Raw genomic sequence first — 6,906 nt, 5'->3', positions numbered from 1 at the left:
TAAAGAGTAAAAGTTAAGGGATAAATAGTTAAAATAATATGGAATATATAACTTCTAACTAGTAGAAGAAAAAACTGGAATTTAGGAGACTTAATTCAAGAAAATGCAAGAAAAATGTATGTGGGTCATAGTTCTGGTTTAAGAAACTGATAACTTGGAAAAGAAAAAGCAAAATCAAGATAGCAAGAATATGGTAAACAAAGAGTTACCATTTGATCCACTCCTAGGTATCCACCTGAGAGAACTGAAAACACATTATCTATTCAAAACTATACACAAATATGAATGGCAGCATTATTCATAGTAGTCAAAAGTAGAAATAATCCTAGTGTCCATTGACAGATGAATGTATAAACAAAATATGATAGATCTATTTATTGGAATATTATTGATCCATAGCAAGGAATAAAGTGCTTATATGTGCTTTGTATGGCTGAACATAAAAACATGATAAGTGAAAGAAGGCAATCACAAAAGATCACATATTACATGATTCCATTTATATGAAATGTTCGGAAAGGTCAATCTATAGGTACATAAAGTACACTAGAGGTTGCTTGTTTGGGGATGATAGGAAAGTGATAGCTAAACCATAGAACTACAGAGGGAAACTGGAAAATCCATAATAATGACAGAATGATTAATTTCTCTGTGAGTTTCTTTATTGTTGGGTATGGTGGGTTCCTCTTCATCCTTCACAGAGCCTGGCACATGAGTGGGCATTTTGTTAATTCCTTCATCAAGTGTTGATGGGCATTGGTGACTCAACAGTAAATGAGATAGACCCAGGACTGCCCTCACAGAGCACGAGATGGCTGCAGTCACTTGGGAAGTTCTTGGACTGAAAACCTGTGGAAACATGTTAAGTCAGAATAGATCTCCAATGTTCAGGGTGTGCACTAATGCACACCGTACATTTAGCAGAAAGAAAACCATTTTAATCATGTATATAATGCTGGCAAAATACAATGATTTATCTTTATTATCTTTAAAAATGCTGCAGTATACTTCCTATCTTCTGTTTTCACATTACTTGAAATATAGACATATTCACAATTACTTGAAAAATGTTTAAAAACAAGAGCTGCAATATAATCAGTAGAGGAGCAAAGCCAGTGAAGACTTTCCAAGTTTGATTAGAGCTGTACTTGGCTAAGACATATGTACTTATGAGTGTGTGTGTGCACATGTATGTGTGTCTGCTTTGTATGGTATATATTTTTTTCTTTTTCTTTTTTTTACTGCATTGTTTTCATTTATTTTTCCAGCTTTATTGTGACATTATTGATATACAACATACATAAGTTTAAAGCTTACAATGTGGGTAGTGCTTCTGGGAATCCTCAGCAGGCTGAGATTTACACACGGATTTCATCACCTTCTGTGGACAGTTTCCGCAGCTGATCTGTACTGTGCCACTTACCAGCTGTGTGATCTCAGGTGCTGACATTCAATAATTCTGGAGGTTCACCAAAATCCAACTGAGACGCCCTCACTGGCAGTTTTAGATTCTCAATGAAGTAACCGTATACTCCTGTAAGACCTTTGGAATCTCCCTCCCAGAGGTATTTGCATCATTGACATAAAGGACTTTAGATGTCTTCATTGGCCAGGATTCTCAGAAGACATTATGAAAGATCTTCAGTGGCTAAAAGGAAGAAAATTATCATCAATGGCAAAAGGCACCTGCAGGAGCACCTCACAGAGCCAGCTTCATGCTCAGGAGAGAACACTATGCTTTGTCTTCAAAGTTTTAGCAGTAAGCCAATATAAAACTTTTCTTCCAACTTCTTATTCTCCCAAAGAGAGCTGCTTAAAGGAGACTGAAAACATGCTAAGCATTAAAGAATTATGGCAGAATGTGGCTGATTATTCAATGAATGAAGAGAACCAAGAGTGATACCAGTCCACTCAGTTTGGTGACGCCAGTAGCAGGGACGCTCAAAAGAAGGGCTTTTCCAGCATTTTTGTCAAGTGGTTCAGAAAGAAGGTGATCAAGAGAGGCCTTCAGAGAGTGTTATTATTTCTATCAAGGAAGAATGCAGGGAATACACAGCAGTCATAGGTCATCAGTGTGATAGGTCATCAGTCATACCCTTGTGATGGGTATGACTCACCTCTCTGCCAAGTTGAGTCTTACATGAGCACTCCAGGAAGTTAAAGATGATGGGTCCCCCATTTGCATCCTTTTTTTTTTTTCATTTGACCTTTCTTATTGTGATATTTGCTTTGTCGAGGTGATCTGGAACCATCCCACAATGTCTCCGAGGTATGCCCATATATATAGAAACACACTGAATGATAAACAACAAAATAAGTAAAATTCCCAATTATTATCCCACACCTGATGCCATTTTGGTCTCCACATGTAATAATTTTCTTCAGATTTTGGTGTATTCTCCCTTTTAAAATATTTTTTTAAAGTTTATTTTTTTAATCATATTCAATTAGTCAAAATAGAGTACATCATTAGTTTTTGATGGACTGCATTCTTACTGAACAGTCTAATGATAGACCTATGCTTCTTGGGTCAATCAAAATACATCTTATATACCCTTGGAAGAAGCTTTGGCGCTAGTGGCTAAAAAATACAGATTTCTCTCTAAATGGAAACAGTAGGAATGGCTGAATTGCTCTGTGGCCTGGAGATCTGGTGGACAACATCTAGGCTTTGGAGTGTCTTAAGAGTCACTCCATCCCTTCCAGCATCCAGGACCTTCTCTTTCTGTTGACTGAGAGAAAGCATTTGTACAGAAATGAATTGAACCTCCTCTTGGACTACCTGAAGACCAGGAAAGGGCAACTAGAAGGCTTGGAGATACTGGACTCTTTGTCTAGCAGTGATCATGCCTCATTTCAAGGCAGGAATACCCCCACTGTGGGCAAGCCACCTCCACTTCTTCCAACCCCTGGAAAGTGGTTCTTCTCAGGCCTTCATCCCCAACCACTTCCTGCCAAATCCTTACTGTTAGGGGACAGACCAGGAAGGGCTCTCCTTCCACAACAGGACTGATCAACCCCAAAGTCTGATTATACCTCTCCTGCTTCCAACAGCCCCCTCCAAGAGACCTCTTCCTTTGGAATGCCCCCATCCCAAGCATGCCAAGCATCCACTACTTGGGGAGAAACTGAGCCTTTTAGCACCACTGTCAGGTCTTCAGTCAGTGCTGCACAGGCAGACAGCTCAGCCCATGTCTTTGCTGAACTGAGGAAAGCTCCACTGAGCCTGGAAAACAAGGTGGCTGGCTGCTGCCCAGATGGCGGTTTCACCCACAAGGATCAAGGCTACTGTCTGACCGGCCACACTAATGTCCAGGCAGTGGGTACCAACTGCTTCCCTTCTGTCTGATACATGGTCCTGAGGAAATGTTTTTTATGCCTGAAGTCTCTTTGCATCAAACTAGAGATTTGTGGAAGGTCATTGTTGTAAATACTCGACCTTGAAGTTGTTTGTTTTTATGCATATAAAAATACAACAAAAATTTCTAGCTTTTACATTACTGGTTGCCACTTTTAAGACTTCTATTTTGAAATAACTTTAGATTTACAGAATATTCCAAGATAGAAAAAGGAGTTCCCTTTGTGCAGCTTCCCTTAATGTTAAGATCTTATACAACCATAGTACTTTTATTAGGAAATTAGCACAATAATATTAACTATAATTTATGGCTTAATTTGTATTTTACCAGATTTTCTGCTAATGTCATTTTTCTGTTTAAGGAACTATTCTGTGTACCATATTGCATTTAGACTCCTTTCAACTGTATTATATTCTAGTGTTTTTATTACAAAACTGCTTAAATATAGAGAAAAGTGGAATAATGAGTACAATGAACACCCATATATTCTGCATCAGCAATTGTTAACATTCTGCCATTTCTTAAATTATACTATATATTTGTATAAATAAAATTTTTTCTCAACCATGAAAGTAAGTTGCAGAGCTCATGACATCCCACCCTTAAATACTTTAGCCTTTACCATTAATCTTTGAAGAATAGGAACATTCTCCTATATAAATATGGTCTGTTATCACTACTTAAAAATTAAAATAATTATGCAATATCTAATATTTGGTTCCCTGATTTGAATTTTCCCATCTGTCCCAAAAAAACCCTTTTGTAACTTTGTTAAAAACCAGGATTTAATTAAAGTTTGTGCATTGCATTAAAAAAAAAATAATCTCCCTATTTTTTTTTTAAGTAGGCTCTACACCCATCATGGTGCTTGAACTCACAAGCCCAAAATTAATAGTCACATGCTCTATCAACTGAGCCAGCTAGGCCCCCACATTTGGTTTTTATGTGTGCTTAGTTTCTTCTAATCTAGAACAGTCCTCTTACTTCTTTCTTCCCCCTGGTGATACTGATTTTGGATCCAAGCCACTTGAAGAATATCCTACATTCTGGATTTGTCTGATTGTTTCTTCATGTCACTTAACTGTTCTATTTCCTGTATATTCTGTATCCTGGAGGTTTGGTCTAGAGGCTAGATTAGATTCAAGTCCTACATTTTGGCAAAGATATTTCATAGATGGTGCTAATTCCTATTGCATTGTACCACAAGGCATGAAACAGTTGTTCTGCTGGGAATGCTGCTATGCCTGGTTCTTTGGGTGTGGTGCTGACTGCCATGAAATAGGTAGGGTTTTCCCTAGGCATGCTACTTTGGCATCAAGTAGATATCCTATTCCCCAACAATTTTTTCCTAATTGTTTCAGTGTCCATTGATGTTTCTTGACTGATTAAATTATTATATTGGATTCTCCTTTCTTTTAGTTAAAGTATAACATCTTAAGTGTTCAGTTTACTGAGTTTTAAAAATGGTACAGACCCAGATAACCAGCAACCAAAACAAGGTATAGATATTTCCACCGCTTCAGAACATCTCAGGCCCTCCCCTATCTCTCCTCAGCCTTTTCTAACTTCTATCACTTTAGCTTTTTCTGTTCTTATAGTTGATGTAAATGAATCATGTAGACTTACTGTGGTGATAATTTCAGTGTATACAAATATTGAATCATCATGTTGTATACCTGAAATGAATATAATGTTATATTTCAATTATACCTCAACAAAAAATAAGCTAAAAAAATAATTTTTATAGACATGCAAAAAAATAAAATGTACAATGTGATGACCTGATACACATATCTATTGTGAAATGACTGTAATTTTGGTATATTTTGATTTCCACTTTGACATGTGAATTCAGTTGTCTATAGGCTTAGTCCTGACTCTGTCTCTGATTTAATATCTATGACTTTGCAAGAGTGATTTAATCACTCCTGGATGCTGAAGGCTGTATTAACTTCAAATACCTTTCATATCAAGTTGGCATCCCTTCAAAAAAAGAAAATGGAAGAAAGCACTTTAGATGAAAACAAGTTAATTATTTTTTATTATGCCTAGTCCAATGTTTAAATGTGACCATGAAAATGAATCCTCACCAATCAAGTCTTTCTTTAGGGAGTCTGCCAAGTATTTATACAATGATTTATGTCCACATTGGGTTTTGGGTCTTTCTGCCCCTCTTCCTATTGATGGGAAGACTCCCAGCATAATCTGTTGAAGGGCAAGTGAGCATTTGCCATGTCTGTTCTATCCGACCCCACCTATCTGTCCTTGGCTATCTGAACATTGAGTAAAGTGTCTGACTCAAGGGAAGTCCAATTATGCACCAGTCAACGAACAAGTGGCCTGGTTTGATAGCATCAGTATAGCCAATCACATTCCTCTTTAGGAAATGTGGAGTTAGCCACATTTTACATTTTATCTGGGAAGTGCACCCAAGAGGCACTAGACAGGGACCTGGAGAAATGAGAGAGGAGCAGAGGGAGTCAATGCCGTCTGTCATCAAGTCGGTGATTACTGTGAGTAGCTGGAGCATAGTTCTCCTGGGAAATCTGGGGGATAGGGCAGAACATTGGGATGGCTGACTTTATGTGTTAATTTGGCTAGGCCACCATATCCAGATATTTAATCAAGCATTATTTAGGATGTTTCTGCCAAGGTTTGTTTCTTTTTTTTTTTTTTTTTTTGGATGAGGTTAACATTTATATTAGCAGACTTTGAGTAAAGAAGATATACTCTCCATAATGTTGAGGGCCTGAATAGAAAGAGACTAATCTCCCCCAAGCAAAAAAGAGTTCTGTCAGCAGTCTGCCTTTGGATCTGGTCTGTAACAGCAACTTTTCTCTGGGTCTCCAGCCAGCTAGCCAATCCTACAAATTTTGGACTTGCTAGTCTACACAACCATGTGACCCAGTTCCTTAAACCTGTCTCTCTCTGTCTGTCTTTATGTGTGTCAGCACACATGCACGCATGCACACACACACACACACATCTCATTAGTTCTGCTTCTCTGGAGAATCGTATTACAAACATATCTCAGAACTGTCCTGGTCAATCATTGGGCATTAATTTCCTAGCACTTACAGCCTGCTGAACACATGGACAGTGTGGCCAAAGAATGACCTTCGGCAAAGATTTTCAGGTTCTGCAAGAGAGAAATCTGTTCTATGAACTTGGAAAGCTGCCTACAGGGTCTGGGTGGGGCACTGACAGTTCCACCGCAAGCTTATGCCTTGAGTGGAGATCTTCTAACAAGACACTCCTTCATTGCCTCATAGGAAGGCATCATACAATTCTATGGCATGACTCTTGAACATTGAGCAAGACACCCAGCCTCTCTTCTTCACAGCTTTCCCATCCCACTTTTAAAATAGAGAGAACAGCAGCTCACAGAGAAAGCAATGATATAATACATGCAAAACTAATGCACAGTGTTTAGTACATGCAGCACAGTCCATAAATGATATCTGCTATTATCAGCTATTAGAACTTTGACTCTTCTTTCAGAGTGTGGTCCCCAAAGCAGATGTTGGAAGACTGGGTACTCATTGCT

At 38.2% G+C, this 6,906-nt stretch overlaps 1 long non-coding RNA gene across 1 annotated transcript; it reads right to left on the bottom strand.

The window, feature by feature from the left end:
- Positions 1 to 349: 349 nt before the first annotated feature.
- Positions 350 to 1,642, bottom strand: LOC131825813 (uncharacterized). Its single transcript, XR_009351316.1, has 2 exons — positions 1,424 to 1,642; positions 350 to 849 (listed from the first exon to the last, which is right to left on the bottom strand). It is a non-coding gene; the product is annotated as an uncharacterized LOC131825813 (long non-coding RNA).
- Positions 1,643 to 6,906: the final 5,264 nt, after the last annotated feature.

The sequence above is a fragment of the Mustela lutreola genome, chromosome 2 (genome assembly GCF_030435805.1).
Source record: "Mustela lutreola isolate mMusLut2 chromosome 2, mMusLut2.pri, whole genome shotgun sequence".
NCBI lineage: Eukaryota > Metazoa > Chordata > Mammalia > Carnivora > Mustelidae > Mustela > Mustela lutreola.
This window is presented reverse-complemented; position numbering and strand designations above follow the sequence as displayed.